Source organism: Podarcis erhardii, assembly GCF_964252035.2.
Source record: "Podarcis erhardii genome assembly, chromosome: 3".
In the NCBI taxonomy this organism is placed as follows: Eukaryota; Metazoa; Chordata; class Lepidosauria; order Squamata; family Lacertidae; genus Podarcis; species Podarcis erhardii.
This window is the reverse complement of record NC_138507.1, coordinates 64,002,505-64,029,775: the sequence shown is the minus strand read 5'-3', so window position 1 is coordinate 64,029,775 and position 27,271 is coordinate 64,002,505. Positions and strand designations below refer to the sequence as shown.

The 27,271-nt window shown below is 40.5% G+C and overlaps 1 protein-coding gene across 3 annotated transcripts in view; it reads left to right on the top strand.

Annotated features, from left to right (window-relative positions):
• Positions 1-27,271, top strand: part of HIVEP2 (HIVEP zinc finger 2) — a 136,242-nt gene that overhangs the window by 34,583 nt on the left and 74,388 nt on the right. For 2 of the 3 annotated variants that reach the window (XM_081855225.1, XM_081855224.1), the window contains exon 2: positions 16,115-16,328. The exons of the other annotated variant lie outside the window; for it this stretch is intronic. The gene's annotated coding sequence lies outside the window, so the exon portion shown is untranslated. The remainder of the gene's footprint in view (positions 1-16,114; positions 16,329-27,271) is intronic. 3 annotated transcript variants of the gene reach the window in all.

The window sequence follows — 27,271 nt, the reverse complement described above, 5'->3', positions numbered from 1 at the left end:
CAAGTCAAAGAGTTTACATATGTATGAACTGGCACTGGCAACTGTCTTTCTACAGAAATTTGTTGGAGAAATGAAACTAATGAGTACAGATGGGCATATGTTGTGCAATAGTATATAATTATGTGGTAAAATGTATGCTGTCATCAGATGTTTCATGGGGTTGTTGGGGTAATTATCAACACTCCTTCCTCTGCTGAATAGTTTTATGGTTTTGCCAGATTATTCAAAAGTTAAAAGTTAAGGTTGAAACTCTATAGCATTATAAAATTAACGAATTGAACACACACACACACACACACACACACACACACACAAATAGAACTTATTTCTGAGTAGGCATCCAAGGCACTGGGCTGTAAGCTTGAGTTCCAAGGTCTGACAACAATTCCTTAAAAAAAGGAGTTTGAAACAATGCTTGTGCAGAAGTTTGAATACTGCTATGTGCTACATAAGACCTCAATTATTTTGCATTTTTCCCTTTCCCTTTTTATTTCTGAAAATCTGTTTTTAACCTTGATTGTACACTATGTTTATAATTTACATTATTATAAATTAAAAAGGGAAATTTATGGTATATTGAAACAACAAGAGCGATTAATCAACTCCCTCCCATTAAAAATCAGGCGAGCATTGTCCCTGTTCAGTTTCAGATGCCAGGTTAAATTGGTTTTATTACAGGAGGCCTTTGAATTTTGTTCTAATTTTTTAATAGTCTGATGTTTTAATCTATGTGTTTTATTATCTACGGGCTCAATGATGGTGATTTGCTGCTTTCACAAAAATAGTTTTGCAATCACTCTAGCTAGGGAACAAGATAATAGTAAGGTATTTTCCAATAATGTCATTCTGTCATATTTACCAACTTCTTTATGTGTATTTCTTTGCTCTTTGGATTTGTCGGGTATTGGTGTACTGTGTTATTGTTTTGTCAATGTTGTTTCCTCTGTATTTTATGTTTGGTTTGTTCTTTGTATTTTTGTCTGTTAAAAAATGCTTTATAAGCATGTATATAATAAAAAACCCTATGTTTTCAATTTTGTATGTTGTACATCCCCCTCCCCCCGTCAGCTGCTCTGATTGGAAAATGTGATATAAGTTCATCAAGTAAGTTAAAATATATTCCGGGGTCGGGAAGGAGGTCTTTTACTCCCGACATGTCGCAAAGTAACACAGTGAATTAAGGCACAATAATATTCTCACCCTCTCAACTTTAGTGCCAAAAAGCCTTCATTTATTTCAGTCTCTGAAACTGAGGCAGTAGACCTACTCAGCCAGAAATGCTGACTGAGAGAAAAGGACTATTTTGGTCTAAGCAGCATTATTGAGAGGCTGAGCAGATTCAATAGACTTGCTTAATAGTTTCTTGAGGAAAAGTTTACCTTGAAACATGTCTGGAATAAAATTCTGCAGAACTCAGCTGACCAAACAAACAAAAATCTGAAGGAAGGGATGTCAAGGGGTGGAAAGAAAGGAATCGCTTTGGGAGGAGCAATCACCAGAAAACGTCATTTAAATATCTGACAGAAAAGAATATTATTTTTTTTAATGCAACCATATACACAAACAAAACTCGCCCCATTTATGTTTCCTGTGCGGAACGAGTGAGTCTTACTACCCCAGCTGGCTACTTAATGGTGTTCAATTTTACTTCAACATTACGTTAACATTTGTAGAACACGGCGAATGATAAAAGTGGATTATGCTATTTGTTTGTAAAACACAAGCTTGTGATCTGTATGTGCTGCTTTAAGATGCAGTTGTGTACATAATTTGAAAGCCCACAAGAGTTGTAAAAGAGGTGTTGACTCTCAAATTAATACCTGAAATACATCTTTGTAGTATTTTAATAAAGGGTGAAGGAAAGTGGTGTGTGTGTGTGTGTGTGTGTACACACACACACACACACACACACACACACACACACAAGGTTGTTGCACCCCACAGTGTTTGTAGGTGAAGAGAGCAGACTTACAGTCCCTCAACAGAATTCTTCCTCTGCAGCTCACACATGCACCCCCAAACCTGGTTTGGGGGAACCATATGGAACAGATTTGGTGTGTGTTGAGGGGCTTCAGGGGAGAACAGAAACATGACTTTCTGTGTATGTGAAAATCTGCAATGTCGAATTTATGTGTGTGTGAACTAGTTTTTAAAGTATACTTTTAATTAATTTAGCAGACATTTCAAGCAATGTTACCATATGCGATAGCTCCATATGTTTCCTGTGATATACTGTACTTAATGGATGAGAGTGAGGTTTTTTTTTTACAAATTAAAAGGAAATCTTGCTTTGCAAAGATGTACTACAGTGACCGTTGGAGGGCTAAATCATTCTCTGCTTTAGTTGTTGACTTTTTAAAAGGAAAGTTTTCCGTCGACACAGAAACCTAACATACCCCTGACAGAAGGGCTTGCACATAGCTGACAAATGCAGACGTGTGTGTGATGTGTTGCAAAATAATAATAATAATAATAATAATAATAATAATAATAAATAAACAAACAAACAAACAAACAAACAAATAAATAAATAAATAAATAAATAAATATTGGCATGGATGGTTGAATATATTGATGCAAAGACAGCATTTCTTCTTTGAAGAAGTTTGCGAAGTGGACTGCTAATCACCCTACCACATCTACATGCAACAATGAATTCAGAAGCAGCTCAAGGCTGACAGAGTGAAAACTGGTACAGGTTACAAATGCCTCGGGTTACAGACTCTGCTAAGCCGGAAGTAGTACCTCAGGTTAAGAACTTTATCTCAGGATGAGAACAGAAATTGCATGCCAGCAGCGCAGCAGCAGCAGAAAGCCCCATTAGCTAAAGTGGTACCTCAGGTTAAGAACAGTTTCAGGTTAGGAACGGACCCCCGGAACGAATTTAGTATGTAACCAGAGGTACCACTGTATGTATGCTGCATTCTGCTATGCAAATGTAGCCATATTGATAAGTTTAAGTTGCAGCATGAGATGGAATTGCCCTATGGTTAGTTTTCATGCCCCCAGTTAAGATCAGTGGTAGTCACTATGCTTTTTCTGAGCATTTGCAGTAATTAGAAGTTTAATCAGCATTTGAGGACAATATTGTGAACAGTCTGCAGACGGAACAATGAGACAGGCACTTACATTTCTATATGTTACTGTTGTGATTCTGTTGCTGTTCTAGTTGCTATACTATCAAATGGCATAACCTCAAAAACAAAAATATTACGTCACTTTGGTAGCATCTTTTTCTTTCAGGTCATGCTGTGATGTTTCACATGCCCCTTTCTTTGGATCTTTAAATAGCAGTCTTGTATCTTAGTGACGTCAGAATAAAAATAAATAAATGAATTGTCACTCTCCTTAATAAAAATTGGCAGTTGCTCTGGTGAAGATAGGGGACAAATTGGTGGATCTCTGCTGTTCTCAGAGATGTTGATTCTTCTTTGGGTTTCTTGTCACAGATGCCTGTGCAGTTTAATATTGGTTTTATCTCTGAATTTGAGGCTATCTGAGGACTGAGACTGTTCTCGTGTTTGGCCAGTTTGTGATCATGTTTCTTGAAAAATTGCAGTAAGAAGCTAACAGTTAAAGGAATGGAGCTCTAAAACAAGCAGAGTGGGACACATTAGTGAACACATTTTTCTAATTAAAAACAAAAAAGGAAGAAGAGAACAAGGAATGCTTAGTTGAAAAGCAGAATTAAACTCTAGAAAGTTCTGAATTTATAATTAAAGCAGACTCTTCGTTGAGAGTTTGACTATATTTCTGTCCTCTTCATCTTAAACTCTGGGAAAAGTATAAAAGCAAACAAACTGAAACAAGCAATTTAAAGGATAAATCTTCTCTAATTTAGTTGATTCGGCTCCGCCCCCTCAAAGAAATTGTTTGCATTTTTTGGGATATTATATCAGTTCTTTCCTATGTATTTGAAATATATCCTCCAGAATGAGAGTTACCCACTGTAGAATTCTCAGCAAGGTAGGGGTTACCCAAGGACAACACAGCCACAGTAAAGTAATTTGATTATGTATGCACTGTAGGTAAGGTAGTACCAAGGGGCTTTTTGAGAGCAGAGCCAGGAGGCCTCAGAATCCCTCACCTGTAGCAGTTTCCTTTTTGGGTGAGGGAAGGAGGCAGTCATTTTCTGTCCCCACCATTTTTAAACTTTCAGCACCACTGGACTGGTATATTGTCTTAAATAGTGAAGAAAGTTCATTTCTATCCTGGATGTGAACTGTGCCACACATGCACACTAAATTTCCTATGTAGAGTCGCCTTGCAGGCAAACATTTTGGCACTGTTTTTAACTCTCCTCAGCTATTGTAATTCATATGGCTGATATAGTTTCATGCCTACCTCCCTACTTACATAATTTTATTTGTATGCCACTTTTCCATAGTTCAAACCACGCTCAAGGTGACTTACATCGTGAAAAAATTGCATAATTACAAATGTAACAAAAGTAGTCACAAACAATAAATAAAACATCAAAAGCTCACAACCAAATAAAGCAATTTCCCCATAATAAGATCTAAAATAAAGATACAAAAATTAAAATTGATAACAGCGGCAACCCCCCTCCAACAAAATCCCCTAAACAATACCCCAGCCTAAGAGTCTGTAATATTAGTTTAGGATGCAGATATAATTCTTAACCTTGGTTTGTACTACTTAAAATTTTATTAATAATGCCATCTGAATATCTAAATGGTATGTAAAGATTAGTTAAGAAAAGAATAATGTAAAACCATAGCTTGAAGTTGTTAAGACAAAGAGTTCATTCAGTTGGACGGCATGAGCTTACAGCATGGAGTATGCAGCAAACCTTGGATTAGCATACTTCCACTTGATCTCGCCATCTCCCCCCCCCCCCTGCATGTGTTTTCAAGTTATCAGAAGACCATAGTTGGCAGTTATGGGCAATATAAACCAATATCAAGATATGGTTTGGGATCCTGGTTTGAAGACAAAGTGTTCTTTTGGCAAATTGTACTTTGCTGAGTTTCGACACAATGGCAGTCGGTGAACCCATTGTTTCACCTCTTCAGCTTCTCTAGCTGCAAGGACCTCTCATGCCTCCTTATATTTTTCTAGGTCAGGGCTTAATTTAGCAATCCATAAAACATATATATATCAGAATTTCACTGTATGTTTTGGGATCTTAACCAAAGTTAAGGTAATGAACTGTTGCTAGGACTAATTGTGATTAAACATTATGTCTCTGTAACAACTCAGACTTCCTCCCCATATCAGCAATCCTGAACATGTGTATGCCTGCCTGGCTAAAAATGTACTTATTTAGACTAGGTATGCGGATATTCGAATAAATACTTTTTATATGTGTTGAAAGAGATGAGTCGGATCTGTAGCCATTCCTGTCTTTTCTGAGCTTGGGTTCAGCAGTCACACTTTATTTCATTGTGGAAATATGCCTCTGAGATTAAATAGTCCATGTCTGTCATACTTGGAGTAGACCCATTGAAATGGATGGAATCTGAGTCTGCTCTGAGAATGATTAACAATGGATGTCACCCTCTGTTTTATGACTTGAAAAAAATTAAAAAGTAGTATGAAATGGAAGTACTGAAATATGTCTTGACTGTTGTATGTTGCACGCAAGAGTTCACAATGTAGCAGGAAAGAAGTCTTGAACAGAAATTTGTATTTAAGAGGCAGCCAGCTGCAGAGAGCATAATTCTGTGTTATTTGCTTCTAAGCCATCTGTGTTGTTAAGCAGATGGTATACAGAATATCGTACCTGCTGCAGTTTTACTTTTGGTTAGGGTTTGTTTGAGGTCTCAGAGATAAGAAGTTATATAAAAGACAAAAGCTTTGTATTCTTGCATATTTGGCACTCTCTACGAAGCTCATACTCCTGAATTCTTCTTTGCCTGCTAAAGCCTGCAGAAGGGAAAGGCAGGAATGGGTTTTCTTTTGGCAGCCTATCTATATTGCATTGCACAAGATTACAGGAAACCAATCTGCACAAGTGCAGTTGTTAAAAAAATCATGCCCTCAGAAGAACTTGTCTCCTCCTGTTACCAAAAGGTGTTTGGAATAGTTTCACTTCGAGAAAGTCTCTTTAGTAAATTACAAATTATGCCATGTGTGAAAGAACAGTTCTAACCCCTCCCCTTCATAGGCGTACAAGTAGAGATAGACAGCACCGCCAATCTTGATTTCTTTCAGTTGCTCATTTATCCAGTCTTAAATTTTGTTCTCCGTATTTCCACAGCAGTTAATAACAACAACAACAACAACAACAACAACAACAACAACAACAACAACAACAAATCATGAAAATGTTGTGTATGCCGTTTCAGGTAACAGACACATTTTTGTAAGCAATTTCCCCCATTTTTGTATGCTATTTTCAGAAATACACACACACAAGTGTTTATATATGCTTGACCCTGATATACACATTTTTGTACACATTGGTTGATTAGAGAACTGCATTGCAAAATCCGGAGATGTGTGAATACTGAAGGAGAGTTATGCTTTGGTTTACACATTGGTTTGATAAGTGCACATTGGCTAGTCTCATTAAAATTCAAATAAAAGCAAATTACTCCCCCTTCCCTGCTTTCAAGACAGAAATTAGAGTCTTTAAATATTGTGTAATGAAATCTTAATACCTAAAGCAGTGCTTTTTTTCCTGGGGGTATGCAGGGGTACGCATACCCGTAAACATTTTGTGAATCTTTTGTGCTTTTGTCCACCTTCTGGAAGTGACCCAAATCAGCAGTTATGGGAAGACAGATACTTGGTTCATGTAAAGGCAACTCTGTTCAGTAAATTTCAAACTTCTGAAAGACAGAATCCATCGTTGAGAACTATAAGAAAGACAGAAGCCCACATTTGCATGGCAAATATTCTGCATGCCTTCATAGCATGAAGTGTTTTGTTAATCGGTTTTGGACAATAACCAAAGTGAGAATGCTGGGCAAACAGTGAAGCCGAAAACCTGGGCAGGACTGTTAATACAGTATGTTCTTCATAACACATAATATAAAACAAGATTTGGAGGATTACTGCCTTCAAACCCGCAACACTTGCGTCACAGACTTCTTGGAAAATGAAAGAAGGAATCTCCAACATTTGGTTTTAATTGTAAAATTACGACTTGCTCAGAACATCTGTACATAGGAAAATCTAACATTCTGACTGTGAGACTAGGATCCATAAAACTCCTTTTTTCAATAAGACCGCTGAATTGCAGAGGCTTGCTCAAGGGGGCAGAGCCATAGCAATAGCCCCCCAACAGCGGTGTTGCCAAAACGGCTGAAACCCAGTGGAAATGGATCTAGATCGACCTGTTTTAACAAGGATATCCTGAAGTTGTAGAGCAACCACCCACTTGAGCACTTTGTCAAGAAAGGCATTGTTTTCAAGCATCCAAATAGTTATTTCAGTCAGCATCTATGGACGGAGTTTCAAGAGAGGCTGCACAACCCTCTCTTTCAGAGTGGCTGGAATGGACCTTTTCTCAAGGAGGCATCTACGCAGCCTCTGACCAAACCAACCTATCCCTGCCTGTCCAGTGTTATGATCCAAAAGGGCCAACGCTACAGTCGGTAGGTCACACATGTGCAAGAACCCAGCCCATATACTTGGACCTCAATAACTGCCATTCCTCCAGTAGAGCAGGACCAGACAGGTCACAGTCTCCTCAGCAGCACACGAGCGATTCTCTAGCCATCTAATAGATGACTGACACAAGTGACTAATTAAACTGCAGTCGAACTTGAAGTGATTACCTGAACCGGGAGAGAGAGAATTGTGCTCTTCAGCATGATGCTATCTGCACTGTATTTCCAAAACGTTTGATGAGATAAGACAAGCTAAGCATGATATATGTTGCTTATTGAGGTGGAAGAGAAGGGAGGGGCAGGGAGCATGCGAAGCGATGTGCAGACAAGAAGCTTGTGATACGAAAGGAGTTAATGGTATGCAGTGATTTTACCTCTGTGATAGGAAGTGTAGGAACAGCCTGCTCCCTGGAATACATCGCCATCTAAGCTGCAAAGGTTTCAGTTCCATGGCAACACGGAAGGACCAATTGTGTTCAAGGTGTAGGTATTATTAATACATTCCAAAGGAGAGGTTAGGGTTGTGTGTGTGTGTGTGTGTGTATTGGAGGGGAGGGGGAAGAACAGGAAGTAAGCATTCAGAATCTTTACTTCTATTTAATCCTTTTAATCTAGAATAAAAGTTTGTGTACTTTGGCAAAATGTGATGCGACCTACACATTCCCCTTGGTCTTCATAGTACTGTAGACATATTCCCTCCCCGCATCATTTAGAACAAACTGCAGATACTGACACGATAAAGGGATTTAAAAACCAACAACGTTGCACATTTTATTTGGCTGTAGCACTGAAATATGAGCCCAAGATAATAAAAATAGCCCCTGAGATTATGGGGTGTTGCCCAAGATATGCAGGTTTAGGCAAGGGTACACAGAAGAAGAGGAATGTATTTTTCCCGGAGACACAATGCTTTCCTGCTGATCGTATCCTCCTTGCTGTTTTCCCTCTGCCTCCTGCAGGCTTCCTCTTGCCATCCCTGACTGAGAAGCGGAGATCTTCCCAGTGGTCTGTTTCTTTCTTTTTGTTACAGAAGCTATAAGCAAGTAAATAGTGCCCTGACACTCTACAGTATTTCTGTTTCTGATTCTGACACTGGTCTATTGTGTGCAGTGCAGAGGTGGGACTCGTTGAGAATGTCAGGGTTTCAAAGCAGCCAGATGGAGAATCTCTGCTTTTTGCAGTAGCAGCATATGGAGTGCCAGTGCTAGTAAGTTAACCAGGCAGACATAAATCTGGCTTTGTTGAGTAAATGAAGATGTATTTGCAGCTGTTTTTTGCACCAGAATGTGCAATAAAGTAGAATATGTCATTTTGTTTTCATTAGGGTAACACAAGTGTTAACTGCGAGATGAATAGGAATCTCTGTTCTTTTGTGTTCTTTGAAAAGAATCTGTTGCTATATACGTCCCAAACGCTAAAATCAGTCACTAAACTTTCTATTTGTGTTCACTCTTTGGTAGGAAGAATAATATCAGGAGCTATAATGGATTCATTCTGACATAATGTTTTGTGTGCTTTTTAAGGGAGTATGAAGATGTTACATAGGCATACAGCAACGTAAGATTTCTGCAGTGGAATGAATGTGCAACTGCCACTCTGTAGAGATTACAGATTCTGCTTGCATATCCCACTCCAGCAAGTGTTCTGATTCCTGCGTAACATGTGCAGGCTTGTAAAAACCACTTGCCTGGTCACCTGTGGCGAGTAAGAATTGCTGCTAGGCAACAGGCAAAGCTTACTACAGTACATTGCTTTTTTAAAGACCACAAATTGCTAACTTAAGTGTACGCACGCAGCCAAGCATATAAAATATTTTGTGGTCTAGTAGCTTTTGTGGAATTGTTTGTAACTGTGTATGGGACTGCAAGATCATTTTGGAAAAAGCAACAGTGTGGGTGCAAATATGTCATGTTTGACTTGGCCTAGCTTCTCTTGAAGAACTTTTAGAAGACATCTGAAGGCAGCCTTGTTTAGAGAAGTTTTTAATGTTTGGCGGACTATTGTATTTTAATATTTTGTTGAAAGCCACCCAAATGGCCTAGGTATGTATGTATGTATGTATAAATAAATAAATAAATAAAATATAACATAATGATGGAAAATCCATAGCTGCATGTGGAAGACCATCATCATGACTATTTTATCTTGTGAACAGCTCTGGGATCTTTTTATGAAGGGCGGTATATAGATCTTAATGATAATAATAATAATAATGATAATGATAATAATAATAATAATAATAATAATAATAATAATAATATATTTGTCATGTCAAAGCTGTGGACCTGGGCATAGTTTGGTGGACCAGATGTCATCAAAGTCTGTTGGATTTAAGCAGTCTGTGCACATGCAGGAACACAGCATTTAAGAAGTCCCAAGGGAGATTTAACAAAAATAACAATAATAATATGGGATTTTAGTCATTTTGAAGAACTGAGTACCTTTAGAACTGAACCCCCCCCCCCATTAATAATAATTTCTGTATACTGCACTTTGTGGTTTCTGTTCAGAATAAACGAATTGACAAATAGTGTGATTAAAAATATTTGTCGTAAAATTAACAGTGTGGCTCCTTTGGCATCTTCCTCCTCACTTCTTTGCTTATAGTGAACATACATCCGATATGAATTGGTTGTGGGGCCTTGTGAGTTGTACATTGTAAAATCAGGTTCAGCATTTCCTTCAGGGGAGCTGCGATTGTAATCTGAGTAGAGCAGGTTTTCTGAACCTGCTCACAGATCCATTTCTCAGGGTTAAATGAAGATGATGAACCAATGAGAATTGCTTTAGAAGGAAAGGGGGGGAAACTAAGAGACACGAGTGGGGAAAAAGAATGGAAAATACATGGCGTGCCTACATTAGACTTAAAACTACAGTGGTACCTCGGGTTACATACGCTTCAGGTTACAGACTCTGCTAACCCAGAAGTAGTACCTCAGGTTAAGAACTTTGCTTCAGGATGAGAACAGAAATCGTGCTCCAGCCGCGTGGCGGCAGCAGGAGGCCCCAGTAGCTAAAGTGGTGCTTCAGGTTAAGAACCGTTTCAGGTTAAGAACGGACCTCCAGAACAAATTAAGTACTTAACCCGAGGTACCACTCTAGTTTCTTTCTACATTCCTCTTCCCTGGGTATCTTTGGAGCTATAGATCTGAGTTTGTATGATGGGAAGAAGCTAATGATTTCTAGCAGGTAATAATCGGAACTGCAGCAACCTGCAGCCCACAGAATGCTTGCAGGGTGGGGGACACCATGACAGCTAAACATATGTAACTGATGCAAATATGGAGATGACCAGCAATGATAAAATACGAAGAAATGGAGAGAATGCAAAACAAAAGTGGGATGCTGTTGTAGCTTGTGATTTGTTTATTTTTGTTTTAGCTTCCCATCTACCATGAACTTGGAGAAAGCAAGCTGAAAAATGCTGGGGTTGTGGGCGAGAGGTATGTCTGGCTTTAAGCTACAGCAAGACCGAATGAAGGAAAAGATGAGGGAAAGGAGTTATGAGTTGAGAAGCAAACAGGATGTAGAAATGCTAATATATCATTTTTAAAGCTGAACATCGAGGAATGGTGGGGACCCAGAATAAAGGGACATTCAACTATGGGTTCAAGGTCAGTGAGGTGATGTTAGCAAGGCAGGGCGTCTCAAGAGAGCCAGCCAAATGGCTTTGTATTGGGAAATGGGATTAAAGGAGAACACTTAGAATTCTGTGTAGGCTGAGTGGCAGGAGGGAATCCCCATATATTACGTTATCTGATGGCAAATATATTATTCCTTCTATCCCACGAGGAGAACTGAAATCAAAGCTCCATGTAGATCAGGTGAATTGTAATAGAGTAAAATTATTACATTGGATCAGCTGAGATCAAGCCACCTCAAGCAGGAAAAATCAGTTTTGTGGTTTCAGCTGAGTGTTCAAAATGTATCTATGCATAATTCTTGAGCTTTGTGAAAACACTCTACATGTACCAAATAAATAGCTATATATACTCGGATGTAGCAATACAGTACTCGGATGTAGTGGGTCAGAATGCCTGGGGTTCTGCATTTTGGAATTTTAATGTGTTAGGTTGAATAAATTATACAAGATAGTTTTCAGAAAAAATATATAGCATATTTTGATGCACTTCTGTTATGGTAATATATTTAGCTGGAATGTGTCTTTCATATGGGCTGTCTTTTTTCTTAGACTAGGTATAGCGTGTGTCGTGTGTCTCTTATATGAGAACATAAGAAGAGCCTGCTGGATCAGATCATGTGCTGTTGCATGTGCCAGATACATGATGGGCAACCCCAAAAGGAGCTTTGGGAAGAGGCAGCATGAACAGTAGAGAGGGAAGAATGCTTAATCCCTTCCTCACTTCCTGCTTCTCTTTTTGAAATAGATCCAAACTGCTTTCTCTCCTCTTACAAGATTCTCAATAAGGTTTATCCTCACATTTGGAGCCCCACTGGAGTTGATAGTGAAGGAGTAACCTGGGGAAGGGTTTAGATAAATGGCAGATGGAAGAAGAGATAAATGTGCCCTCCCTCTTGGTGCGCCTCCATTTTGCACCACCCCTTCCCAATTACATTGAATCTGTAGGTAATAATACATATGAAAGGAAGGGGCTAGGACCCTGAAACTTCTTTCTCTGAAAGTTACACATGCATTTGCATGCTAATACTCAGTTTGCGCCTTGTACTTCTTATGTTTTACCTGGCTGACATGGTATACCTTGGGGTTGGAAACTAGTAAATATGATGTCTCAACGCACCAGGCTTACGTACCTATGCCATCCCACTCCACTGAAGTTGAAGGTAGACCACAGCCATGTGTGGCAGTGCGCTAGCAACCCATGAGAGGAATAGGTGTTTGTTTGTGTGTGTGTGTCAAAACACCTGGAAGGCCAGAATAAAGGATCAGGGGGTTGTGCTTGACTTGGAGGGTGGTGAGATGCTTTCTGTATATATAGTCATAGACTTCCAAGGAAAAACAAAGAATTAGTTACCCACTAGACACATCAGGATCTATGAGAACTATTCCTATAATTCAGATCAGATTCTTTTTTCTTTTCTATTTTTTACAATGAAGGAAGTATTTTCCACTATTGTTATGGGGCAGGTTGCTGTGTAACGCCTCCCCCCTCCCCCCGCCAAGCCCCCCAACACAGCACATGTTAATTTGTATTACTCACTTACTTCCCTAAGTATCAGTTTTCAAGAGGTTCCTGTAATGTGGCGGTGAAGCCATTTCTCTGGGCTCTCAAGTGCCTCCTCTTTCGGTTTGTGTCTCTATCATTACGGCAAACTTTTTCACTTTGGGGCTTAGGGCACCTTGGCTTTTAAAGTGGAAATGTCAAGCACCTTCTGGTACTGGAAACATGAAACGTGTGACTGCCTGCGGAGCAGCAAACGCTAAAGTCTCAACCTGTGGGAGTTGAGAGATGCCTGGCAAGCTTTGCCCTGCCAGCATGAGCCTTTGTAGTGGCTGGAAGGAGATGGGATGAAGTCGCTGCCAGTGCTGCTCTCTGCATATTATTACTTGCCTGCTGATACGCCCACTCATGGGGCTCCAAGTCCTCAGGCTTCCTGTTGTTGAAAGCTTCCTGCTTGTAAGCAGAGCGCAGAGCAGTTGTGAAACAGTGACATCAAATACGGTCCCGCTCCTCTTCCAAAAATAAATGTCCCCCTCTGGCTTTTCTTACTCTCTGCTCCCTTTGTTCCCCTGGGTGTCATTCTTCAGGAAAGCACGAAATGCTTCCCGCCTCTCCTGCTCCTATGTGGAGTTTACTACTTTTAATTTTAGAATTCTCTGCTTCTTATGTGGTGGGTCATAGCTCAGTGCAAAACATGTGCAGCATGCTGGATGTCCCTGGTTCATTGTCGTCTCCAGGATCTCCAGTAACAGGAATAGGCAAGACCTTTGGAGAGATGGCACTAGTATGAATAGATGGCCCTAGGATAAACAGAGCAAGGGCCAGCTCCTTATTGATCCCAAAGAGGACTGGATCGTGATCTGCAAGCTGGGGGCTTTTCATGGCACTGTAGAGAACTCAGATGTTTGGATACTTCCCCAGGGGCAGAACCTCCTACAACTTATTCAGGGCCTTGCTGGCCAGAGCTCGCAGCCTCACAGAAGCCCCAAAGGTTACAAAATAAGGTGAGGGCTGTTTAGTCAGTTAGCCAGCTCCTGTGGCTTCAAGCCTGTGCAGCCTATGCAGCCTAGATAAGGCTTCAGCTGGCTCTTGCTCCCAGCAGAGACAACGTTGCTTGTTAATTGCCATAGCAGGACCCCTTGGTGCTGTCCAAGGTCTTGTATACTCTCTGCCAAAACTTGAGTACAAAATGGCCTCAAGTCCTATTCCATCACAGTCAATGTTAGAGACTGAGGATGGCACCAAGACACACACACACGCACAGAGAGAGAGAGAGAGAGAGAGAGAGAGAGTACTCTGTATCCCTTCCTTTGTGGACATGTTGTGCCCATCATATCTCAAGGAAGCAAGTTAGTCTTCTAATGTAGCTTTTATTTCTACCAGTTTTTCCTCTATCTGGGAGTGGCATGTCTTTGGAACTCTGGAACTCAAAAGTATTAGCTTTTCTGTTTCTGAGGAAGAGTGGAAAAGCAGAATTGACCAATGTTGATACTTAATAAATATTTAGCTGCTTCTGCATCTCTCTTCTCTGGCTTATGGCATTCCAGATTCATTTTCTCTGTAGGGGTGCTATTTCAGAATTAAGTGAAAATGGGAGGTTCAAAGTTCAGCTCAGTCTAAGAGCTAACTTTCAAGGTTGAACACTGAGAACTCAGTCACTCTGTACAACATAGCTGTGATTATTTTCTACCCTTTTTTAAAAAAAACCCTCACATAGGAATTGAATTTAGGCTTGGGCGACTAATCAGTCAAATTGTTTTCATAGTTATATTAATGAAAGGGAAACCAATGACGTGATAGAGAAAATGAACTTGGGCTTGACTATGGGGTCCTAGTAATGTTTTTCCATTCCTGCAGTTGGGGCTAGTCTCTTTCTAGGTGCAAAGCTCTTAATTCAGGTGAAGGTATTAGAAGGGCAAGAAAGGAGCTAGGGGACAGGGGACTGTGAAAAGCTCATTGGGGATGTCCTTGAGAGAAGGTTCCTAGCTTTATTTTAGGAGCATGGTGAGCTCTATGAAGGGTCCCAGACAGGGTGACTTTTGCAGCTCCAAAATACTACGCCTTCTTAGATGCCACTAGTATGGCAGTGTTTTGGACATAGTGTCCATTTCCACTTTTATCTCTTTTGCAGTCTGAAGCATTGCTATACTCTTCAAAACTGCTGTTTTGTTCCTATGTAGAATTATGCAGATTTATGTGACAAAGTCGCTAAGATTGCTTTAGGCAGGTGACAGGCATGCTTCAAACTATTCTGTAGGAACAACCGTAGGTATGTAGCAACCCCACCATTCGAGTGATGGTTGAACTGAGCTTGACTGGCAGATGACTGAGGGAGCTGCTGATGTCATGCCTATGCTGGTTGAGCTATGGCTTTCCCTGGGCATAGGGAATCCCCTGCCAGCTGGCTTAGCCAATTTTGACTCTGTTTTGTGCTTTATAACCTGGTGAATATAAAGGAAAACAATTCCACTGAGTTACGGAATTTCCTTCCTGAGCGGGGCTTCTATTTTACAAAAGAGAACAAATTAGTAATTCTCAATGGGAATCGCAACCCAACTATATCCTGCTCAGACTATTCTGCTGCGGTGTGTCCAATTTTCAGGCAGATGAGAGAAAAGGTTGGCAAAAACTGCTGTTGCTGCTGCCTCTAGTTACTTTCTACATTAGGAATCTTGGCTCGAAAATGCAGAAGAAGCTAATAGCAGAGACTGGAGCTAGGTGACCCAGGGCTGTTGTTGCATTGGCAGAGTGCATTGCAAGTTGTGGTGGCTTTCCCCACCACTGTCTGTTGGGTAGCAGGATTTCTATCTAGGGAAGCTTGACAAAAAATGGTATAAGGAGCCTTGCCGAAGAGCAGATTACAGCATGGATCATCTTCCTTCCATGGTCTTTATGCATCAAGTTCAATCCTGTTTTTGGTCAGCTGGGAATTTTCCAACCTTGGACATCCTTGCTTGTATGATACAAGTTACATAAGAGACTGGGGGGCGGGGGAGTTAGAATAGGAAAAATATAAAGCTGTAGAAAAAGATAACCAAATCTAAATGTTATGGATTATTTCATTAAAAATATATATTTCAGAACTGAATATTATTCTCTTTTAAAGACATCTGATTAGAGTTCATTAGCTCCTCTCATGTATTTCAAGATCCTCATAGGTGGGAGGAGGAAAATGTTCAATCTCCTTGCTGGCGAGAGATTTTTTTGTGATAATGTTGTAGGGTTGACTTCACTCTGTTGAAAGAACACATAAAGCTTCCCAGTTTCTTGATGACGTATTGTGTACGTTTTGAACCCCTCTAATATTTTTATGTTAAACTTTGTTTTGGTGGGCCTCCCCCCTGCCCTGCCCTGCTCTAAAATTTGATTGTTTTTATCTCCCATGTTCTGTAGGAAATGAATTGCTGCTTTCTTGGATGCTGGTGACAATTACAGGGGGCAACAGAGGCGAGATGTTGATAGGAGACTGGAGGAGAGACTAAGCATCAGACTTCTCCCGGGAACTTGCTTTGGATAAATCAGCTAGAAGCCACCAATGAATATTTCTAAAGAGGGCTGTTAAACTAGGGCAAGCAGAACTGCCGGCGTTTACACACAGGAGAGAAACGTGAGTGCTTAGCGAAATCTCGGTGCTAAAAATAATTTGCACTTTTATTTATAACAATGTTATCATCGTCGAGGAAAGTTAGGCAGAATTGTGCATGGCAGGGCAAAGAAGACTCTCCCCACTGATTATTGCAGTGCAGGGATAGAGACACACATCTTTTCACTGTTCTAAATAACAGTGACTTCCATTCTGCTATAAGTGAGGGTCAGTAGTTGCTGTTGGCTGCTTCATAAAGCCATATAATTTTCATTACATAGAAGAATTCAAATAAGGCTACTCTGATTAAGAATTGGCTATATGACTATTCCTATGGAATTTGGTGCCAAGTACACTCCAAAATTCTTTTAAGTCTTGCATTTAAAAAAACAACATGGCTTCGTATTGAATATAGCTTCATATTGAGAAGCAGAACATGAATGATTGTAGCCATCTTTAAACAATAGAATGATAGAATTGTTGAGTTGGGGCCCTGAGGATCATCTAGTCCAACCCCCTGAAATGGAGGAATATGCAGCTGTCCTATATGGGGTTCAAATACCTTGGCACTATCAGCTTCATGCTCTAACAAAAAACATGGGTTTGTGGGTATAATGTTCCAGCTGCTGTAACTCACATTTTGAAACACTTTTTAGTTTATAATTTTTGTTGGTTTACCATATACAAAAAAAGTAAGTTTAAATATATGGCAACACTAGTTATCTCCATAAGTTTCAGTCAAGAGTTTGATATTCCCTACTTAATTTTCTATGGCTACAATATTGTAACGCTTACCTGGGGGTAGAGTCCAAGAGCAAGTTTGCTTCTTCATTATTAATGATACAGTATTTTACCACACAATTCTCTACATGTCTACTTGGAAATAGGTTCTGTTTGAGTTCATTGAGACTTAGTCCCAGGTAAGTGGGTATATGATTACAGCCTTGGTGGCCTTTTGGAAAAAGGAAAAAGTTCCATCAACTTTGCGCATGTATACAAGAAAAGAAAACATAAAACTATCAGGGTGCCTAGGAATTAATGTATTTTTAGTTGAAGGAAAATCTTGTCCATTATTGGGATGTACCCCTGTTTAAATATACTAACCTTGAAGTGAAAAATGTTTTTTCACTACTGAGAAATCCGAAGTTCCGTTAGGGTGACTAATAATTTCATACCATCTGATATGATTTACAGAATTTCTTCTACTTTATTAAGGCAATTTATAAAACTGTTAGGCTGGTTTTCAACGGAGAGAACAGCCTAACAGTTTTCTAATAGGATCCAGTATCCGAGCCCATTCCTTTTAACATGCCACTTTTGGGCAACATGTTCATTGCTCCCATGGGTCTTATCCTATGACAAAGTTCAGGGCGCGGTCCAATGTCCTGCTTGTTTATAATAATTGAATCAGGAATGGATCCTGCCTCCCATTGTCCTATGAGCCCTAGTTGAAAAAAATGTCATTTTCCTTTTAAGGTGGTTTTTTGTATCATAAGATTCAGTACTACTGAAAAGCTATCACTGGGTGAACTCCAACAAAGCTTGAGCAGGTCTCTGTTGTTGTAAAAGGCCTTCTCCTTCATTTCCTCTCCCTGCAGGCTCCCTGCACCCTTAAAATCTGCTCCAGAGGACTGGGGACCCTCTGGAACAAATTTTGAATGCATACTGGAGGGGGGCAGAGGGGGGAAAAGAAAAAATCCATGTGTAAGTGGATTTCTGTTGTGCAAGCCACCATTGGATCTCACCTGCTACGTCAGAAAGCCAGTCCCCAGTGTTCTGGTCTTCAGTCGAGTGCAACTAAGAGTCATAAGCCAAGGTGGAGTTAGGTAGATGACAGAGCAAGCTGGGTTCTTCATGACTAGGGTCACCAGTGTCAGGGAATAGGTTTAGCTCCAAACCCTAGTAGCAACCCTAAATTGTTTCCTTTACTTTCTTTGGTATAAATGTGGGACTGGTTAAGTTTAGTCCTATGGGGGAAGTATAGCACTGCAGCGGGTTTGGAGGACTGGCATGTTATGAGCTGCAATCCTGAACTGTCCAGGTTTCTCTGAGGTGCAGTGTATATGTTTGTGCACAAAACACGCACAGCTGCAATTCATCCCCAAGAGTCTCTGGGAAGACTTGTGATTCAGAACCTTCATTTCACCCAACACCATTGCAGATCCTTCAATCTGGGACTACGTTTTTGCTGTCAAATTTCTTTAAAGGAAGCCACTTTTGTTGTAAAGCGATTTAGGGAACCGAAACCCGTTTTTTGTGATGTTGCTTTTATACAAGTGTTAAGCCAGGCGACTCTGCAGGGGCCAAGGGGAGGAGGATAGAAAGCACGTTTAGAAATGTATAGACAAATGTTAAGCTGTGCATGGCATAATTTTTTTTTTAGTAAACGAAAACCAGCATTGTAAAGATACCTCTTATAGGTAGAATTTTGTAGTCTGCATCTCTCCCTTTATACTTTGTCCTTATACTGCAGTGTCAAAAAATGCAGAAACAGCTTGTAATTGCAGTTGTTTATTTAAACCAGCCACTTGTGGTTCTGTCCACTGAAGATGCTTAAACTCCAGCCTTTCACAGCCACCTAGGAGCAGCAAATTGACTTTGGGTCTCTTGTAAGAATATCTAAATGTAGGCTGTTGAATAATCCCTTTGGGGGCCCTGTAACTATTTTTATGCCTGGATATGCGTCATCAGTGGGTATTTTCTCTGGTGACTAGCTTACATCAGTAGGTCTCCTACCATACATTCTATAACTGAGAGACTTATGATTGATGGGAGTCACTGCTGCTGTTTAGCTTTTATCTGTGACCTCGAATAATGGACAACCGGAATTTCCAGGCTGTTCGGTTCTTTGGAGTGACTGGAGAGATGAGGCGATTGCATTGCTGATAAATGCAGGTAGTGCCGGGGATGGCATTCACTGGGAAATCGGGAAGGGGGAGAAAGGGAGGTGTTCCTTGTCTGAACGGCAGTAAATCCTATCTCTGTTGTTCAGTTTTCCCTGGGAAAGGTATGTTTCCCGAAGCTACGGAAGAAACTGCAGTTGGATTTCAGGACGTGATGTGTTGGCTGCATTGTTTCCTAGTGATCTGTGTACTGGAGTGTAGCAGGAGCAATGTGTATGGTTCAGTTAGCTGATCTTTTATCCGAGGAATGCTTGCTTTTTCCCTGCAGCTCTGCTGAGAGTGATGCTGTGGAATGTTTGTGTGCTCTTTCAGCTTGTTGTTGTGTTTCTGCGTCTGTTTTTTTTTAAAATATAGGAATACGGAATGGTGAGCATTTGATGCAGGACGTTCAGTCCAGATGTTCTCCAGGTGAAATCATAACATGCAGCAAGCAAGGCTGTTCTTAAATTGATAGGTTACACCTGCCTCCGTGACCTGCTGAGCTTTTGGTAGCAATTAATTTCCTGCTCTCTTTTAAGTTATTTCTGGTAGGGAAATGAATAGCGATTATAAAAGGCATATTAGTAAATGACCCCTTCTGTTCCTTTTCCTCCCCCCTTGCCACCTCGCCTCCTTCCCTCTATGACATGTGTAAATGAGACTGCGGTAGGCTTGTGAAATTTTCTTCTTCTTCTCCATCTCTGTTGAAGCACACTCTGTGAGGACAGCTGAGTGCTGGAGCCAGCTTGAGGCACTTTCGCCTTCCCTTCTCCCTCATGTTTACTCCGTTTGACACAAACATGATGGCAGCGGATGCCACGTTCAACTCTCGGTGACCTCTGACCTCAGGACTGTCAAGCTCTTTCGCTGGCATTCAGACTGTCAAGAAAATGGCAATAAGGTGCACGAAATACTGAGTGGATGAGGTGCTCTGTGTGGATCTGAAAACAATTAAGCAGCTAACTCTGCCTCTGCATGGAGGAGAATATTATTCATTTGTTTGTGAAGCTGTATAATTGGAGGGTCACAGTAATGGGCTTTTCCTTGTTCCTTGATGCCTCTCTCATTAAGAGTGGGATTCCTCATAGCCCTGCATTGTATCTTGCAGGGGTCGTTGCAAAACAGGCAACAACAACAAACCAGTCTTATACTTCTTTTCTTTTTATTATTTCTGTGGTATTAAGGATGCAACCCTTCCATCTATTATGCCTGCAATAAGATCAGAGGTGTTAGAGGTTCTTTAATCATACGAAGAAATTCCTTCTCAAGCCAATAGATGTTATTTTACCCTGTAGCTATTATACCAACAACTCCCTTCTTGTCATTCATTCATATACAGTATCTGCTATTAGACAAAGACAGAATACAGATACAGTGTTGACACTTAGATAGCTTCACTCTGAGACTAGCATGCAAAGCTCATGCTGGATTTAAATATCCCAAGTTATACCCAAAGTATAAGGCTGTAATTTATAACGCTTGGTTTTGAGTGACCCAAATAACACCCCAAGTATAATTCTGAAATGGTACAACTCCAGATTCACTTTCCCCATTCATTTATCATTAGCAAACTTTTGAGCTTAAGTTAAAACAATTTGATAATGCAGTCCTATAACATGTCTACTTAGGAGTAGTGACCCCAGGTAAGAGCAAACAAGCTGAAGCCTTAGAAAATGCAAATAAGTACCATGGTTTGACTGTGCCAGGTATATATTTATGTATTGCTTTTTTATCTCAAGAACCTTTGATGACTAATGCCAAGCTGGTTATATAATTCACAGTAAAAGGTTAAACTCAAAATCTTGATGGGACTGTGAGTCATTTGCTGGGAAAACCAATCACTGAACTCTTCTGGGATTCTGTGTTTAGGAAATGTAATGTTTATGTGTGCGCTTCTGTGTATTATGGGTCCCTTAGCAGGTGGTGTCAAAGGCTCATCTAGAAATAGGATGTGGGTATTACTGTTGATTTTCTATCAGAGTTTATGTGGAGAATTCAGTGGACAGGCTTGTTCATAGTCAGCTGCATTTAGGATTTAACAGAATTGTCCTGGGACCGGATTGATTAGTGTTCCTGGTCTGTGTTCTTCTTTTCCTTCTATATGTGTTGTTTTGACCTGAAAACCAAATGCAAAACAGTCAATAATTACCTCGTTTTGGGAGACCCAGGTAAGCAAAGTGTGTGTGTGTGTGTGTGTGTGTGTGAAGCCCACGATGGGCTGCCTCAAGTGATTTGTGGGCTGAATTTGGCTAGGTGGGGCACATGTTGTGCAGACCTCTTATACTGTAGATCGATTTGAGAGCAGTACTAAGTGGGTGAGTGGAATGACTTTGCAAGGAGATGATTTGGTAAGGAAAGCATTGCTAGTGGGTGGACAGAACTGGTTCCTTCCACTATACTGGCTGCAGCATTCCAAGAATCCCTGGACTTGTTTCATAATTAATATCTGGTAAAAATCAGACAATAGGAGTTGCTGTGGGGCTTAATTCCATTCCTGGCTGCTGTACTTCAAAGGTAAATGTTTTCAGAACCTTTTCAGACCCCCTTGGCTGTGAGTCCTGGAAGACATGCTCCCTGCCTTGCTTGCCTTTTCCACCTGGCCTGGGAGGGTAGGGCCCTGACTGACTCCAGCTACAGCAGCCGAGGCTGCTGTACAAACTGTTGGGCTGGGGTATTATTTAGTGTGTTTTTGTTGTTGTTGTTGTTATTGATATCAATCTTTTGTATCTTTATTTTCGTTGTTATCATTTAGATGCACATTTTTAAATTGGATGGTGTACCTTTTGATATTTTATTTATTGTTTATGACTACTTTGGGTTATGTTTGTAATTGTGTATTTTTTTCGTGTTGTAAGCTGCCTTGAGCATGGTTTGAACTATGGAAAGTCAGCATACAAATAAAATAATATATCATGTTTGTATGTCCCATCAGTGGCCTGATGCAAAAGAGAACTGGGCTTCTGCCCCTTTCATAAATATGTATGTTTATTTATTTTAAACTATATATTACACCTGTTTGTCAGAAGAAATTCAAGGCAGCTAACTGTCCAAAACAGAAGTTATAAAATCTAAAGCAATCCACAATTCAACCAAGTCCTAAATCAAAGTATCAGTATAACCCTTTTGTGACAATAACCCTTCTGTAGATAACTATCAAAGGTGCAGGACCCTGCACTCTTTTCCCCTTTAGCCACCCTTTCAGTTTCTATATATCAGTTCTGAACTTGGATTAACACAAATCCTATGTTGTATGGTATCATGCTGTCCACTTTCGGGGAAACTCTTAATGAGGCATCGTCATGAATCACGCCGAAAGTGAACAGTTTAACGCCACCTATACTGTCATACATGGTACCCAAATGGAACTGCTTCTTGGCTTCGGATGTGAATTCTTGGCTTGCCAAATATGTATGAAATGTATGTACATGGTTGGAGAAAACTGAGAAAGTGAGTACTGTTCCATATTGGCAAATGATGCAATTAATTATGAAGTCCAGTCTGTACTGAGCAGATTCTTCAACACTCCAAATGTTTATTTTCTCAACTAGTCAGCAGGCTGTCTAGTTAAGGGGATCCATTTTCCAGAATGAGAGTGAGTTGCCTTTTATTTTACCATTATATCGCTTAATTCCCCCATAACACGTGCTGTTTATGCAGTGTTTCAAGTGACTATGCCCAATAATTACAAAAATTGTCAGGGTTCAGCAGATAGATAGATGTTGTTGTTTAGTCGTTTAGTCGTGTCCGACTCTTTGTGACCCCATGGATCAGAGCATGCCAGGCACTCTTGTCTTCCACTGTCTCCCTCAGTTTGGTCAAACTCATGCTGGTAGCTTCGAGAACACTATCCAACCATCTCGTCCTCTGTTGTCCCCTTCTCCTTGTGTCCTCAATCTTTCCCAACATTAGGGTCTTTTCCAGGGAGTCTTCTCTTCCCATGAGGTGGCCAAAGTATTGGAGCCTCAGCTTCTCGATAGATAGATAGATAGATAGATAGATAGATAGATAGATGATAGATAGGTAGATAGATATAGATATAGATATAAACAATGCAATGTCAGATGGTTGTTCTGTGTCCCTTTTTTGTTCTCAAAGCTTTCGTTTAGGCTGTCCGCAGTACCAGCTGCATTGGCAGCATCCATCAGAACGGCACTGGGAGTGACAAGATAATTTGAAGTCAGAGCTATCCTGGAAGCAAATGAATCAGTAAACAAGTTAGAATGATCCTTTGGGTTAGACTCATGCTTTAAAAAAAAGATGACTTAAAAGTTTTTTATTTTTTTACTATTTCCATTTCTGGCACATTTTGCTTCATTGCTAGTGGCAGCTCCACTGCATGCAGCTGATTTTAGGCTAGGGATACCCAGTGTCTTGGGGTGGAACACTTTTCTGGCTGCCTGCTTGGCCCCTCCCTGGGACCCGAACCTTTACCTCCCAGCTCACTGGGCCCCTCCTCTTCTCTTGAGGACCTGATCTTTCTTCCCCCATCTCACCAGGATCTACCTTGGGGCCATTCAGCTCCAGTTCCCCGATCTCCCATTCCTCTGACCACCCTCCCCAAGGCATCTTTGTGGGGTGCATGACATTGGGGATGGTGGGAGTAACCCCAGGAGAAATATGGCTCATCATATGCATGATTGGTCTTTGCCTTGCCTAATAAGGATAACTATGCTGGGGCTAGACAACAGAAGTAACAAATGCTTGTTCCATTTCTGCATTAAAAGAGATGGTCCTTACTGAAGAATCCATCATTTGAACCCTCTGATAGAAATCACGATTGTCCAGTATACAGCATTCCATTACTGGACAAAATATTTGTGGAGGTGTGAGGCTGAGCTCCACGTTTTCCTTGATGATGTTAATTATCTAGATTTCTTAAAGTTGGGTTGCTTTAGGGTAGCATCCAGAAGCTTCATTCAGGCGGCCTGCAGTATTTCTGTAAAATTGCAATTAAAAATCATGCAGATTCTAGCACAGCACATTACAGTTGCTACAACAGGCAGAAAAACCATTAAGTGATCTACCAAGGCCCTCAGCAATTTTTAAGAGAACTGTTGGGGGAAATAGTTTGGAAACCACTGCCTTAGTGCACATTGTAAGAGGTGACCCTGATTTTGCTGGACCTCTCAGCGACATTTGATCCCACCAAGTAGATAGCATATTGTCCAATAATTGGAAGATGTGTTCATATTTCACCAAGCGCTTTGGGCATGAATTCTTAAAATCACTGTAATAGGCAAACTCGGCCCTCCATATGTTTTGGAACTACAATTCCCATCATCCCTAGCTAACAGGACCAGTGTGTATCTGAAGAAGTGTGCATGCACACGAAAGCTCATACCAAGAACTGACTTAGTTGGTCTTTTAGGTGCTACTGGAAGGAATTTGTTTTGTTTTGACTATGGCAGACCAACACGGCTACCTATCTGTAACTATAACAGGACCAGTGGTCAGGGATAATGGGAGTTGTAGTCCCAAAAACATCTGGAGGGCCGAGTTTGCCTGCTGTAATCAAAGATCTTTGAGCAGTAGTTTCACTTAGGTTGCAATCCTATGCACACCTACTTGGGAATGTAGTGTATGAACTCAGCATCCAGGTAGGCATGCATGGGATCAGGGACATCACCTTTAAAATGAAAGCAAAATCATCCCCAAAGGGTTTCAGAAGCACAGCCTGCTTCTGAAATTTTAGAAGTCCTTCAGTGTAAATACTGCAAAACATTGATAAGTCAGTTTATCAAAGCTGCCCTCAATGTTTTAATTGGATGTTCTGTCATATTCTCAACCCAAATCATGACCTTGTAGCCACCCTGCCATAACATGGTTATGGTTGAGTAGTGCAGCTGCTGTATTTCTGATTTAAACATAACCTCTCTTTTGAAGTGTGAAATTTGGCATGCTTTGACACTCTTGAATTCATTCCAGGCCCAGCTGGAAAGATGCCATTGACTATAACACAGGCAGAATCTGGCCCTAAACCAGAGGATATTTTTATTTTTATTTATTTCAGCCTCCCCATCCCATACTTCTATGAATTTAGATTAAGTATTGTCATGCAAATTTTCAAATGATTTATTTTTTAAAAAATCAAAGATCTGAATATCAAATAAGGAATGGTAATATTTTAAGAACCACACTGAAATATTAACAACTAACTCAATAGGAATTCAAAATGATATTTGCTAATGTTTCCTGGTCTTGATAAGAAAGGGAAGTTATTTTGTTTGCATAAATCAAGTAAGTGGTAGACAATATATTAACAATTAAGGTCACAATCAAACTGAATTTCCTTTGTTTGGATAAATAGGAACGTAGGGACATTACATTATGGGCAGGATCCAAGTGAAATTAGACACTTTATTTTAGCTCAGTCAGTTTCAGAGAGAGGATTTTAAGCATACAATACTCTCAGTGCCCCAAGGAATCCAGAGCTAAACACTTGTTTTTTGCCCTCTCAGTTAAAATGCATGAATAATCCACATGTTTATAGCTGTTCTAAGGAAATTGACAGAACTGAGGGACCATCCACACTTCTGCTTGCCCTGTTGTTTCCCCCTGGGGAAACCTGCTGTTTACTGTTGAATCGGAGAAAATGTCACTTGAGTTTTACTCCGCGTTGATGCTTACTCTGATTTAGCACTAAAGAGTAAGTTTTCTGGGGGAAAGCAGTGGGGCAAAGTAAAACCGATCTGACCCATGATTTCTAGGCACAGGGCAAGCACAAATGTTGAAGAGCCGTGAGACATACTGAATTTGGGCTGAATTGTATGTGCTTTACTTGCTCTAGGTAGAGAATGTTTTAGAGCATGAATAGAAAATTACGGAAAGGAAGCATACTATGCTTAAACTTCTATTTTAGATTTTCAGAGCTTTCCCCCCTTGCTTATTTTGTATATTCCCTTCCCCATCTACTGGAAGTTTCACTTGAAGGTAATTCATTTTATAAATCAAAACAAACTAAAGTCCTAAACGTGTCTCGGGGAATAAATCCCATTGAATCCCCTGGAATTAACTTCCGAATAAGTGTGCTTAGGATCACACTGTGTGAATATAATTTAAATGTTATGTTCAGTACATCTTCTGAGAGTTACCAGTTTGAGGGTCAACACTGTGTTAAGTGTTGAGCCCTTGCAAAGTACCGGTATTCCTCCTCCTTCTTTTCATCTGTGCTTGCTTACTGAGAGAACGTTTTGGGGGAGTGTCTCCACCCCCATTGTTCTACCCGGACACTGAGGTCCAGCACTGAGGGCCTTCTGGCGGTTCCCTCACTGCGAGAAGCCAAGTTACAGGGAACCAGGCAGAGGGCCTTGTTGATAGTGGCACCCACCCTGTGGAACACCCTCCCACCAGATGTCAAAGAGAACAACAACTACCAGACTTTTAGAAGACATCTGAAGGCAGCCCTGTTTAGGGAAGCTTTTAATGTTTGATGTATTACAGTATTTTAATATTTTTTTGGAAGCTGCCCAGAGTGGCTGGGGAAGCCCAGCCAGATGGGCGGGGTATAAATAATAAATTATGATAATGATTTATTAGGAGGAGATTGCAAGGACCTCTCCCCCCTTACAACTTAAAATGACTGACAGAAATTTTGTGCCTCAGCTCTCTATTCTAACCTCCCCATTCAGCTCATGACCGTTCGAAGGGCCTGTCATTGACAGGCCACCTGCAATGTCCTGTTACGTTACACTTGTGCTCCCAATCATTCATTACCTCCTTCCCTCATTTAATTAACTCAAGGAACACAAGCTGGGTTAAGATGCTTTTGCTGGACACTAAGCCAATGCTGTGCCACACCTGTTCAGGTGCATGAATAAGGTGAGAAGGAAAGGCTGCCACACACAAACAGTGTACATGCATTGGATGAAGATTGTCCCAGGTTCAGGCTTAAGCATCTTCAGTTCAAAAAGGATCAGGTAGCTGGTGATGGGAAAGGCTAGAAATCTGGGAGAGCTATTGCTGGGTCATAGAAGACAGTACTGGACACAAGGCATCTCCTATGTTCCTTTGTGGGAAGGAAGCAATTATTAGAATACGTGTGAATAATGGTTCACAAGTGAAGTTGCTGAGAAAACTTTGGATCAT